The 14,551-nt window shown below is 44.7% G+C and overlaps 1 long non-coding RNA gene across 1 annotated transcript; it reads right to left on the bottom strand.

The window, feature by feature from the left end:
• Positions 1–8,493: 8,493 nt before the first annotated feature.
• Positions 8,494–12,681, bottom strand: LOC144582752 (uncharacterized). Its single transcript, XR_013536155.1, has 3 exons — positions 12,573–12,681; positions 11,673–12,108; positions 8,494–11,293 (listed from the first exon to the last, which is right to left on the bottom strand). It is a non-coding gene; the product is annotated as an uncharacterized LOC144582752 (long non-coding RNA).
• Positions 12,682–14,551: the final 1,870 nt, after the last annotated feature.

Raw genomic sequence — 14,551 nt, 5'->3', positions numbered from 1 at the left:
AGTTGTGTGTGTGCGTGTGTGTGTATCGTAGGTGGGGGGGTCTTTAAAGTTTTCTGCATATAAGACTATGTCATCTGCAAACAGAGATAATTTTACCTCTCCTTTTCTAATGTGGATGCCTTTTATTTCTTTTGTGAAGTCCTAATTGCTCTGGCTAGGACTTCCAGTACTATGTTGAGTAAGAGTGAGGTGAGTAGGTGTCCTTGCCTTGTGAATTTGATTTTCACTGTGGGCTTTTCATATATGGCCATTATTACATTGAAGTAATTACTTTTGTTCCTAATTTGTTGAAAATGTTTATCATGAAAGGTGCTGAATTGTGTCAAATGCTTTTTCTGTCTCTATTAAGATGACACGTGGTTTTTACCCCTCCCTCTTTTATTGTGGTATATCACGTTAATTGATTTTCATGGGCTGAACTATTCTTGCATCCTAGAGACCAGTTCCACTTGGTCATGGTGTATGATCCTTTTAATGTATTGTTGTATTCAGTTTGCTAGCATTTCGTGGTGGATTTTTGCATCTCTATTTGTTAGTGGTATTGGTTTGTAGTTTTCTGTTTTCATAGTATCTTCGTCTGCCTTTGGTCTCAGGGTAGTGCTGCCCTTATAAAATGAATTTGGAAGTATTCTTTTCTCTTCAAAGTTTTGGAAGAGTTTGAAAAGGTATTTATTCTTCTTTAAACGTTTGCTAGAATTCACCAGTGAAGCCATCTGGTCCAGGGCTTTGCTTTGATTCCTGATTCACTCTCCTTACTAGTTATAGGTCTGATCAAATTTTATGTCTCTTCATGGTTCAGTCTTGGTAGGTTGTATGTTTCTAGAAAATTCTCCACTTCTAGATTATCCAATTTGTTGGCTGATATTTTTTCATAGTAGTTTGTTAGGATTCTTTTCATTTCTGTGGCATCGTTTGTAATGTCTCCTCTTTCATTTCTGATTTTGAGCATTCTTCGTTTCTAATTTAGTTTAGCTAAACCTCTTCAAAAAACCAGTTCTTAGCTCTGTTAATTTTTTCCATTGTTTTTTATTCTGTATTTCACTTATTTCTATGTTACTCTTTTTTTTTTTTTTTTTTTTTTGGCCCCCCTTCTGACTTTGGACTTAGTTTGTTCTTTTTCTATTTCTTCATGGTATAAAGTTAAGCTGTTTATTTGAGAGAATCCTCCTTTTTAACAGAGGCATTTATTATTAAATCATCCCCCTTAGTACTGCTTTTGCTACAGCCCATAAATTTTGGTATGTTGTGTTTTCTTTTTTTTTTGTCTCAAGATTCACTTGTTGACTTTATGTGTCTCAAGATTCATTTTTTATGTTACCTTTTGATTTCTTCTTTAATCCATTGGTGTTTTTGAATTTTCACATATTTGTAAATTTTCCAGTTTTCCTTTTGCTATTGATCAATAGATCATTGTGGCTGGAAAAGATACTTGGTATGATTTCTTCCCTTCTCTTTCTTTTCTTTCTTTCTTCCTTTCTTTCTTTTTTTCCTTTCTTTTCCTTCCTTCCTTCCTTCCTTCCTTCCTTCCTTCCTTCCTTCCTTCCTTCCTTCCTTCCTTCTTTCCCTCCTTCCTCCCTCCCTCCCTCCCTCCATCCCTCCCTTCCTTGATGGACTCTTGCTTTGTCACCCAGGCTGGAGTGCAGTGGCGTGATCTTGGCTCAGTGCAACCTCCTTCTCCCAGGTTCAATCAATTCTCCTGCCTCAGCCTCCCAAGTAGCTGGGATTACAGGTGTGTGCCACCATGCCCACCTTCCTGCCTTCCTTCCTCTGTTCTTTCGTTTTTTTTTGAGATGGAGTCTTGCTCTGTTGCTGGGCTAGAATGCAGTGGTGCAATCTCAGCTCACGGCAACCTCCATCTCTTGGGTTTAAGCAATTCTCTTGCCTCAGCCTCCTGAGTAGCTGGGACTACAGGCACCCGTCACTACATCCAGCTAATTTTTGTATTTTTAGTAGAGATGAGTTTCACCATGTTGGCCAGGATGGTCTCAATCTCTTGACCTCATGATCCTTCTGCCTCAGCCTCCCAAAGTGCTAGGATTACAGCCATGAACCACTTTGCTCAGCCTTCTTTTCTTTTCTTTTTTTGACAGGGGCTTGCTCTGTCTCCCAAGCTGCTGTGCAGTGGTATGATCTTGGCTCACTGCAACCTCCACCTCCCAGGCTCAAGCCATTCTCCTCCCTCAGCCTCCTGAGTAGCATGAACTGCAGGTGTGTGCCACCAGGCCCAGCTAATTTTTTTTTTTTTATTTTCATAGAGCCAGGGTTTCACCATATTGATCAGGCTGGTCTCGAACTCCTGACATCGAGTGATCCACCCACCTCAGCCTCCCAAAGTGCTGGGATTACAGGCATGAGCCACTGTGCCTGGCCTTACTGGCTATTTATATATATTTTTTTCTAGACATATTTATTTAGATTCTTTATTTATGTTTTAATTGGGTCTTCTGTCTTTTTATTGTTGATTGTAAGATTTCTTATATATTCTGAGGACTAGCCCTTAGTAAAAATATGATTTGCAAATATTTTCTTCCATTCTGTATTGTCTTTTTGCTTTCTTCACACTCCTTTAATGGACAAAAGCTTTTAATTTTGATGAAGTCGAATTTATCTATGTTTTCTTTTGTTGCTTGTGCTTTTACTGTGGTATCTAAGAAACATGACGAAATCCAAGGTCACAAGGATTCACCCTCTGTTTTCTTCTAAGGAGTTTTATATCTTGTGATGGTGAATACTGAGTGTCAACTTGATTAGATTGACGGATGCAGAGTATTGTTCCTGGGTGTGTCTGTGAGGGTGTTGCCACATGAGATTAACATTTGTGTCCGTGGACTGGAAAAGGCAGACCCCCTGGGTGGGCATTATCTAATCACCTGCCAGTGTGGCTGGAATAAAATCAGGCAGAAGAACATGGAAAGACTAGACTGGCTTAGGCTCCCAGCCTACATCTTTCTCCCATGCTGTACGCTTCCTGTCCTCAAACATTGCACTACAAGCCAGGTGCGGTGGTGAGTGCCTGTAGTCCCAGCTACTCGGGTGGCTGAGGTGGGAGGATCACTTGAGCCCAGGAGTTCTGGGCTGTAGTGTGCTATGCTGATCGGGTGTCCGCACTAAGTTCGGCATCAATATGGTGACCTCCCGGGAGCAGGGGACCACCAGGTTGCCTAAGGAGGGGTGAACTGGCCCAGGTCAGAAATGGAGCAGGTCAAAACTCCTGTGCTGATCAGTAGTGGGATCGCACTTGTGAATAGCCACTGCACTCCAGCCTGGGCAACATAGCGAGACCCCGTCTATGAAAATACATAAATAAAATTAAAAAAAAAAAACATTGGATTCCAAGTTCTTCAGCTTTGAGACTGAGACTGGCATCCTTGTTCCTCTGCTTGTAGATGGCCTATTGTAGGACCTTGTGATCCTGTGAGTTAATATCCTTTAATAAACTCTCCTTTATATATACATCTACCCTATTAGTTTTGTCCCTCTAGAGAATCCTGACTAATACATAGCTTTAGCTCTTACATTTAGATCTTTGATCCATTTTGAGTTAATTTTTGTGTATGGTATCAAATAAGGATCTAACTTCATTTTTTTTTGTATGTGGATATGCAGTTGTCCTAGCACTATTTGTTGGAATGACTATTTTTTTTCTCTATTGAATTGTCTAGGTGCCCTTATCAAAAATCAATTGGTAATAGATGTATGGATTTATCTGTGGACTCTTAATTTGATTCCATTAATTCTATTCTTATTCCTGTACCATACTATCTTGATTACTGCAGTTTTGTAGTAGAGTTTGAAATTCAGAATTCAACTTTGGGGACCAGGTGCAGTGGCTCAAGCCTATAATCCCAGCACTTTGGAAGGCCGAGGCAGGCAGATCATGAGGTCAAGGGATCAAGACCATCCTGGCCAACATAGTGAAACCCTATCTCTTCTAAAAATACAAAAATTAGCCGGGTGTGGTGGTGTGTGTCTTTAATCCCGGCTACTTGGGAGGCTGAGGCAGGAGAATCACTTGAACCAGGAAGGTGGAGGTTGTAGTCAGCCGATATCGTGCCACTGCACTCCAGCCTGGCAACAGAGTGAGACTCCGTCTCAAGAAAAAAAAAAAAGAAATTCAACTTTTGGCTGGATGCAGTGGCTCATGCCAGTAATCCCAGCACTTTGAGAGACCGAGGTGGGTGAATCACCTGAGGTCAGGAGTTCGAGACCAGCCTGGCCAAACTGATGAAACCCCATCTCTACTAAAAATACAAAAGTTAGCTGGGAGTGGTGGCGGGTGCCTGTAATCCCAGCTACTTGGTAGTTTGAGGCAGGAGAATCACTTGAACCCAGGAGAAGGAGGTTGCAGTGAACCGAGATCACACCACTACACTCTAGCCTGGGTGACAAGAGCAAAACTCAGCCTCATAAAAGAAGAATTCAACTTTTTTTCTTCAAGATTGTTTTAGCTATCCTGCTACCTTGCAATTCCACATGACTTTTAGGAGCAGCTTTTCCATTTCCATAATTCAAAATTAGGAATTGTGATTGGGTTGCATTGAATCTGTAGATCAATATTGGAATTACTTTCATTGTAACAATTTTAAATTATTCAGTCCATGAACCAAGATGTATTTCCATTTATTTAAGTCTATGTACTTTAATTTCTTCCAAAAATGTTTTGCAGTTTTCAGTGTACAAGCCTTTACCTCTTGCTTTAATTTAGACCTAAGCATTTCATTCTTTTTGAAGTTATTGTGTTAATTTTATTTTCAGATTTGCTATGGTTTGGATGTGGTTTGTCCCTGACAAAATTCATGGTGAAATTTGATTCCCAATGTAGCAATGTTGGGAGATAGGGCCCAGTGGGAAGTGTTTAGGCAATGAGGGGAGATCTCTCTGGAAGGGTCTAACGCCAGCTTATGGGAGTGAGGGAATGCTTGCTTTCTCAGGAATTGATTCGTTCTTATGAGACCAACTTGTTATAAAATGAGGTTTCTTCTCCTGTTTGGTCCCTTTTCCATACAAACCTCCTCTCCCTTTGACTTTCCCCCATGTTATGGCACAGCATAAAAGTCATCATAGGAAGCCAGTGCCATGCCCTTGAACTTTCCAGCCTGCAGAATCATGAGCTAAATAAACCTCTTTTCTTTATAAATTACCTAGTCTCAGTTATTGTGATATAGCAACACAAAATGGACTAAGACAAGATTGCTCATTGCTAGTGTATAGAAATGCCATTGACTTACTTATTGCCTTTCTATCCTGCTACTTTGCTGGACTTATTTGTTAGGTCTAATAGTTTTGTGTGTGTACATGTGTATTATTTAGGTTTTCTATAGATAAGATCATACTGTCTGAAATCAATATAATTTTATTTCTTCCTTTCTAATCTGGATACCTTTTTTAATGTCCTTCTTTTTTAGAATAAATACTGAAATACTTACAGACAAAAATGGTGTCTGAGATTTGCTTCAGAATAATGGGGTAGAGGAGGCAGGCAAGGGGTATAGATGAAAAAAGATTTGCCATCAGCTGCTAATTGTTGAAGCAGGGTGATGGGGAGATGGGTTCATAATATTAATCTCTTTACTTTTGTGAACACTTTAATATTTCCACTAAAGGAAATTTTAATGCCTGTAATCCCAGCACTTTGGGAGGCTGAGGCAGGCAGATCCTCTGAGGTCAGGAGTTCGAGACCAACCTGGCCAACATGGCAAAACCCTGTCTCTACTAAAAATACAAAATTAGCTGGGCATGGTGGTGCACACTTGTAGTCTCAGCTACTCAGGAGGCTGAGGTAGGAGAATCACTTGAACCTGGGAGTCGCAGGTTGCAGTGAGCCAAGACCGCACCACTGCACTCCAGCCTGGGCAACAGACCAAGACTCCAACTCAAAAAAATAAAATAAAATTTCCACTAAAAATGAAATGGATATGTCTGGCGCCATCATGGATTCTGAACTCAGAACCTCTGAGATAAGTGATTAAGGAATCTGCTTTTTTAACAAGCTCCTCAGACTATCCCTACAGACAATACTATTTGAAGATTCCTGCCCCAGTCTGTGAATTACAAATGAACAGAGTTTCTCTTATCCCACTCTGCAGTCCAGGTTTTCACCACACTGTTACTTTGGCAAAGCCAGGCCTGTGTTCAAGAAGTGATGATGGAGCCTTCCCCTTCCCCTTCACAAAAACCTGTGATTTAGCATAGCATTATTTATATATTGACCTATTATATATTTTGTTTGCTGGAAATGGTAAATTTTATTAATTTACTGGTCAATAATTAGACCACTTCTACAAACAAACAAACAGAAAAGGCTGCGATGTTAAGCATAAATAGTTGAATTGATTTTTAAACTAATATTCCAGTTGTTTATACCTTCTGTCTTATCACTAACAAATACTACAAGCTTAAGGGTAAATTGCCTTCAAACCGAAAACCAGTTAATTGTGCTAAGTCATACAAACTGATTTTTTTGCTTACCAGTAGTAGTTTAACAAAAGCAGATTTTTCTATTCTTTCTTCTTTTTTTAAAGTGGGGAGGCCACCAGGGCAGGGTCGGAGAAACCAGCAGACCCGGCAGTTACTCCCCGCAGATTCTTCTTTTTAGAATTCAGTAAGAAAAAATATCTATTTCTGTCTTCCAGATTTTGGGGGTGAAATTATAGTTCTCTGAGGCTAATTTTTAGATTGCTATTTTAAAATCAGGTTTCCAAGCCCAGGAACCTGTGTTTAAACCACGCAAACTGTCTGCTAGAGCTGCCCCTGAGTTCCTCGTTTGTGCTTTCTGCACAGCTGGCCCCATTTGTACTTTAGATTCCAACAGAGCCCTGGATTTCTATATGATACCCTCTGAGCACTTAAGCCCTTTCTTTGTCAATGTATTACAGTGGGCTTCTTGTTGTTCTGTTGCTCTATAAATGCATCCTGTCATTATCTCTCTCCTATGGGGGGTTCTCTCCATCAGTCTATTCCGCTCCTTCACTTTATGGTCCCTTGGCACAAAATTGCTCAGTAGATGCTATTGGCTGACATCCAGTCCTAGACAATCTTATTAACTGGCACACCTACAGAAACTAAGTATTATATTATTATGGGGTCTTGAAGGCATTTTAAAGAACATAGTAACTACATGCCAAAGAGGCTAGGAGAGCTTTCACCCAAATGGCTGTTTTCTTACCCCTGCATTGCTCAGATTTATGCTCAGCATTTAGCGTGGAGCAATGATCACAACTTTAAATATGAGATTTGTTTTCAGCCGAGCAGACAAGTGCTTGTTTTTCACCCAAATGAAAGCCCATATGTCAGTGTTTTGTCATGTGATTTTTTGTAGAACTTTCGTGTAATGACTTCATTGCATATTAACGTCCAGCACTGCCAGGGAATTTTCAGGGCTGAGCCCCTCGAACTGGCATTTGTCCTGGGTCAGCCCATTGGCATTTGTGAAAATGCCCATTAGATAGGAGGACTGTTTCCTGAAGTGAAAGAGCAAATTCCTCCGAGCATTCTCTGTGGTGTGAGGAATTGCTTCTCAAGGAAGGAATTGAAATCATTTGACCGTCTCTCCTCACCCATACTCTCAGTTTCCTGACATTCTGAGTTTTGCAGTGACACGCTCTCTTGGGTATGTGAACTGACCAAACGCAATGTTGCCTCACAGAGCATGTTGCAGGGAGCTGCCTGCCTGAACCCCCTCACCTCTCATTTCCAGCCAAGCAAGGCCATCGTACACACCTGCGTGCGAGTGTGTGTATGTGTGTGTGTGCAGGTCTTCTCCTGACAAAGAATAGGCATGAATTGAATCAGTTCAGCTAATTTCATGGTGGATATGAATACAAACCTCCAAAAAGGGTGAAGTGGTAACATAGTACATGGGACACCAGCAAGTTCAAAGCCATCTTCTGGTATTTTCAGTCTAACCTGTAAATCCTATGTTTCTTCTCTTTGTATGACAGCGTTGAAGGAAAACTAGGATTATCCCTGAACCAGAACCCTGAATTTCAGAGATTCTCCATAAAACATTGCTCTACTCTTGCCAAACAAAATACGTGTCAGGCCCTAGAATGGCTTAGAATTCCACAGTTGGCAGTGCTGATGTTCAAGTTGTGGTGTTCCTTCCTAAGGTTAGGGAAATTCCATTCAAAGTCCCCAAATTCTTTTAGATTTTTGGCATGCACAGCATGCAGAATTTAATATAGCTAAGTAGTTTTATTTTAAAAACTATTCACTATCAACGGGATGTTTGTCACAACTGTGCCTTACTTAAGATAATCATAAATGCCTTTTTTTGGATGTTCTGTTCACAATCCCAGGAACGCACAGCTATGGGCTGTAATTGGCAGCATATGGTGCCATTTTCTTCTGAATAAACGTATTTCCTTCCCAAATTTGCTGTTAATACTTTGATTCATTAGATTTAAAATTCACGGAAAGATTATTGGCTTTATCTTTCCTTCTAAAATATTCTTTTCACTCTGTTGATAGTTGGTAAGCTGCAGCTCTTCCCAATTTTTCTTTGGATAAAAGTTTATTTATTCAATGAACACCTACCACATGCCAGGGACTTCACATATATTATCACATTTGATCCACATATCACCTAGAAACGAATATAAATCCCTGCTTTACAAATAAGAAAACCACGCCTTGGACGTTTTAAGAAACTTGGTTAAGATCTCACAACCACTAAAGATGTTGGCTCCAAAGCCTGGGTCTTTCCCAGATACTCAGCTGCCTCCCAGATCAGAGGCCATAAGTTTGCAATATGCGATCAGGAAAGGCTTCCTGAAGGAAGTGGCAGGATTAGGAGGTGTTTTAAGACAAGAGCAATGGGAGCTTTCAGAGCAATGAGTGGGAAAACGTATTAAGAATCAAAACCATCTGGAAAATAAACAGAAACACATACACAGCATTCCTGGGCAGCTGAAGGAACCGCGAGTTCACGTCACTTGCCTGATTGGTTCTTTAGAAAGTCATTAATTTCGGGCTGGGCGAGGTGGCTCATACCTGTAATCCCAGCACTTTGGGAGGCTGAATTGGGCGGATCACGAGGTCAGGAGTTCAAGACCAGCCTGGCCAACATGGTGAAATCCCATCTCTGCTAAAAATACAAAAATTAGCTGGGCATGGTGGTGTGCACCTGTAATCCCAGCTATTCAGGAAGCTGAGGGAGGAGAATCACTTGAAGCTGGAAGGGGAGGTTGCAGTGAGCCACTACACTCCAGCCCTGGTGACAGAGTGAGACTCCGTCTCAAAAAAGAAAAAAGTAATTAATTTCAATTGTTCTATCACATTTATTGATCACCTCCTACTTGCCAGGCTGTTTTCTAGATGATGGGATGGAACCAAGAGTAAAATAATCCCTGCCATAGAGCTGTTGCCAAGTAGGAAGTAAGGTCCCTCCCTCCCTCCCTCTCTTTCTTCCTTCTTTCCTTCTCATCTTCACTTATTAATTCATGTAGACTCCCTTTTTCAGGAACCACAGAAGAGTGTCCTGAAGAGAAGTTTCCAAAGAAGCCTGGCGCAGGTTCCAGCCTGGTGGAGGGTCCCGGGGGTCGTGGAGCTGCCCGTGGGCATCACCACCCAGCTGTCTGTATCTCTGGCTTGGGTCCAAGATGCGTGGGCTGGACTTGCAGGCAGAGGTCTAGGGAGGCTTTTGGGAGATGACCACTTCCATCTGAAGGACTTCGTGGTCTCTGAGGTGCCTTTGCTGTCTCATTTGTCAGCTCCCTTTGATCAGAATCTCATTGGCCCTGGGCCTCCACCTGGTGCCGGGCTGGCATGCAAAGCACCAGCCCTACCACTAAACCTGTGAGACAGTGCTGCACAGGAGAGGCTGGCTTACTCCTCTCCTGCGGCTGCATACAGGCCAGGCTGCAGGAGGGCTGGATCCAGTTTGAAGGAGGAGGGAGAGCTGGGCCTGGGAACCGAAAGAGGGGGCGGGGAGAGAAAGTGCCCTGCATCCTGAGGGCATTCAAAAGGGAAGGTGGGGCCAGGTGCGGTGGCTTGTGCCTAGGATCCCAGCACACGAGAGGCTGAGGTGGGAGGATGGCTTGAAGCCAAAAGATGGAGGCTGCAGTGAGCTTAGATCACTGCACTCCAGACTGGGCAACAGAGCAAGACCCTATCGAAAGAGAGAGGGAGAGAAAAGAAAGGAAAGAAAGGAAAGGAAAAAACGAGAAAGTCACAGAGAGAAGGCAGCAACCAACCAGCCAGGGAATGACCATTAGACATCAAGCTAGGAGAAAGGCCTGGAACAGATCAGCCTCCCTACACCTTGGTTTGGATTTCCAGCCTCTGTGAGTGTGAAAGGAAATGAACTCCTGTTGTTTAGGGCCCTGCTTTGGCGGACCTTTCCCTACCTGCCCTGAGAAGCCCTCACCCTCCGCGCTCAGCTGCCACGGGACCTCTGGGCTCTTCCCACTTCCACTTGCCTCTTCCCCTTGTCTTCTGTTCCCACACAGTAGCCAGAGTGCTTTTTTTTTCTTTACAGGTTCTGGCTCTGTCGCCCAGGCTGGAGTGCAGCGCTGCAATCTCGGCTTACTGCAGCCTCAACCTCCCAGGCTCAAGCGATCCTCCAACCTCAGCCTCCCGAGGAGCTGGGACCGGAGGCCCGTGCCATCATGCCAGGGGAATATTTGTATTTTTTTGTAGAGAAGGGGGTCTTCCTATGTTGTCCAGGCTGGTTTGAAATGCCCGATCTCAAGCAATCTGCCCGCCTCTTCCTCCCAAAGTTCTGGGATTATGGGCGTGAGCCCCGCCTCAGCGTGCTCTTTATAACATCAAGTTTTGCCCCCTTAAGCCTCCCAGTGACTTCCATCCTTCCCTTCCCACAGGGCCTGGCCTGGCTGGCCGCCCCTTACCCCTGGGCTTCCCCTCTCTTCCCTGCAGCCTCGGCCCTCCGCCCCTCCCCCGGCACTCCCAGGGCTGTGCCACCAGTGCAGCCACCTGAAGATGCAGGTGGTCATCACGACTTAGTGTATGAAGGTGAACACGACCCGGACTAGACTTTTAGTTACAGATCCAATGTTGGCACATTCACTTCTTTCTTCTGTTCAGGCGCCGTGGCTCACACCTGTAATTCCAGCACTTCGGGAGGCCGAGGCGGGCGGATCACCAGTCAGGACTTAGAGACCAGCCTGACTAAAAACACAAAAAGTAGCCAGGTATGGTGGCACAGGCCTGTAGTCCCAGCTACTCAGGAGGATGAAGCAGGAGAATCGCTTGAACCTAGGAGGCGGAGGTTGCAGTGACCTGACCCGAGATCGCGGCTCTGCACTCCAGCCTGGGCCACAGAGCGAGATTTCGTCTGAAAAAAAAAAAAAGAAAAGAAAAGAAGAAGAAAATTAAAATCTTTCCCTGGGCCACTGAAAGCACCGCGGGCACTGGCCTATGGGGAAGCCTCCCGGGCAGGTCCTGACCCACTGGTGAGGCAGAGGTGTGAGGCCGGAGGACGGGTGGGGGAAGCAGGGCCGGAGGGGTGAGGAGAAAGGGCGTTGGGGGGTTAGGAGGGAGCCGGAGGAGTGGGGTGAGGAGAGAGACGGGGGAGCGGAGGGAGAGCAGGGGCGGCGGCGGGCGGAGGGGTGAGGGGATTTGGGACGGAGGGGAGTTTGGGGCGGAGGGGAGTTGGGGGTGGAGGAGAGTTGGGGATGGAGGGATGGGGCGGACGGGCGGGGTCCTCAACTTGCCTCAGTGGCGCAGCCGAGCCGGCAGCCCGGGAGAGTGCCGCCGCGGAGTCTGCAGAGACATCTCGGGACAATTCCCCACTCCTCGCCCAACCAGACTGTGGCCCTAAATCATTCTTGCCAGCGCCACTCGGAGGGGGATTTTTGGACTTAATTGTGGGGACTTAATTGTCCAGCAAAAGCCGACTGGCTCGGGTGTCCACACCGAGTTTGTGGAGCTGTCACAGTCTCCGCACCCTGGACACCCGCAGCGCGCCCCGCCCTGCCTGAGCGCCGGGGTCTCCCGCCATAAGGCCAGTCTCTCTGCTGAAGTAGTCAGACTGCGGGGCACTTCCTACTGCTTCGCAGCATTGTCCATCTTCTCTAAACTCTAAGTTCTGTGACGACAGGGTCGCGTCTGCGTTGCCCACCACTCTGGTCTCCACGGCTAGCACTATGCCTGGAATTCAGAACACACACAGTGAATGAATGAATGAATGAAGAAAGAAAAAAATCCTTAAGATTCCTGAAATTGCACCAGAAGAGATTCAGTACTTTAAACCTTAAAGGCTTTACGTCTCCTGAAGTTCCCTGAAAAATGCGAATTTTTATTAGTTAAGAGAATATGTAGCCCAGGATGCGGTGAAGACACAGGAGGAAGGAGGGCTCAATCACTGTTTCCTGCGGATACCACGCCGGGCCAGCCCTGTACTGGGGATGCGATGACATGGCCTTACCTTCCGTGAAATGATGCCAGGACGCACAGGGTACCCCCAAGTCCCTGCTCTCTTACTTTTGACTCCTCTTGGGGCCCATAAATACAAAAGGAACTGGGCTTGGGAGACTGTGATCCTACTCTATTTTTAACTGTACGCAGTTATTTAAAAAATTACACTGGAGAAGGATATTGAGAAATCTACTGACAAGAACCATTCTACAGCAGCAGGGTGGGCGCCCAAAGCCGACAGGCCTCTCGTCGCAGGAGCCCCGATCTTCTTTGGTTTCTTCCTCTGCTGGGATCTCAGCGTTCTCTGCCAGCTGGTTCTGACTCCCGGCTTCTGCTCCAGCTGGATGTCTTGGCTTCACCCGTTTTCCTGCTTCTTCTTCCCTTCCCAGCCAGACTTTTCCAGATTTCTCCAGCTAAGCTGTGTTCAACATTTGAGTACTTGCACAATCATTAGAGAGATCTTCAGCTCATACGCATTTTGGAAAAATAATTAGGACACGATTGTGTCAGATGGAAGGGCCATCTGCGAGAGTGATGTGGCTGCTTAGAAGCCAGGCTGGGAAAAACATCTATCATGTCTGATCTCTCCTTAGAAAACGAGCCTGTTAATTTCACTCTGGGTTGTGATTTTAAGTGTAGTTTCAGCTGTTTAAAATGTTTAAAAAATAATTTCCTTTCGTCTTGACTTCTTATATTTCTTTCTTTCTTTTTTTTTTTTTTTGAGTCAGGGTCTCACTCTGTCACCCAAGTCAAGGCTCATTGCAGCCTCCACTTTCTGGGCTCAAGTGATCCTCCCACCTCAGCCTCCACCCTCCCCACACCCCACCTCCATCAGTAGCTGGGACTATAGATGTAGGTCACCATGCCCAGTCTCAACTCTGTTGCTCAGGCTGGGGTACAGTGGTGCAATCTCGGCTCACTATAGCCGTCGCCTCCCGCATAACTGGGACTACAGGCACGTGCCACCATGCCCGGCTAATTTTTTGTATTTTCAGTAGAGATGGGGTTTCACCATGTTGGTCAGGCTGATTTCAGACTCCTGACCTCAGGTGATCCACTCACTTAGGCCTTCCAAAATGCTGGGATTAGAGGAGTGAGCCACCGGGCCTGGCCACGCAGGTATTCTTATTTATTATTAATTCCCTAAAGTTCTAAGGTCCTCTTCTTTGGAAACACATGAAATATAACTAATTAATTATGTGACAAGAATAACATTTCCTGTTAACAGGAAGTATTCAAATAACTTGGGGGCCATAGATAATATATAATTAAAAAAATGGCTTCTAATTTCGGAGATAAAATAATAACTAGCCTGAGGGAAAAGAGAAGAGAAACGATGTACCAACTATAGTTATTTTGTTTCTGCCTTGTTTATGGAGGCTTCCATTTGTTCACTTTTTTGTGTAAAACAAAATTTGTTGAGTGGCTTCTATGTACTAGGCAAGGGTCCACCACACCTGCCTACATCCTAACCTCTGACCTCAAAGAGCTAAAACTCTAATAGAATTAGACAGGTCTACAAGGAATCATGATAGGAGGACATTTCTCAGGGGGCAGAAGTCCCACAGAGGTGCTGGGAATTCAGGAGAAATCAAAGGGGGCTGTTCCTGGCTAAGATCAGGAACAACTTCTCAGAGACATTGAGCCAGATGCAGGCCATGAAGGGTGGTGTAGTCATTTCCTGTCGCTATCATAACAAACACAGTTTTCCTTCCTCATCCGCAGGGGATATGTTCATACCTCTGTGGATCCCTGAAACCGCAGATTGCTCTGAACCCTATTATACTCTGTGTTTTCGTATACATACATACCTACGATAATTTAAAAATTATGCACAGTAAGAGATTAACAACAATAACAGGCCAGGCATGGTGGCTCATGCCTATAATCCCAGCACTTTGGGAGGCCGAGATGGGCAGATCGCTTGAGGTCAGGAGTTTGAGACCAGCCTGGCCAAAATGGTGAAAACCCATCTCTACTAAAAATACAAAAATTAGCTGGGCACAGTGGCACGCACCTGTAGTCCCAGATACTCAGGAGGCTGATGCAGGAGACTCTCTTGAACCTAAGAGGCTGAGGCTGCAGTGAACTGAGATTGTGCCATTGCATTCCAGCCTGGGTAACAGAGCAAGACTCCATCTCAGAAAAGAAAAAAGAAAGGAAAACTCAATAACTA

The sequence above is a fragment of the Callithrix jacchus genome, chromosome 5 (genome assembly GCF_049354715.1).
Source record: "Callithrix jacchus isolate 240 chromosome 5, calJac240_pri, whole genome shotgun sequence".
Lineage (NCBI taxonomy): Eukaryota > Metazoa > Chordata > Mammalia > Primates > Cebidae > Callithrix > Callithrix jacchus.
Note: the sequence above shows the minus strand (reverse complement) of the source record. Positions and strands in the feature narration are given on the sequence as shown.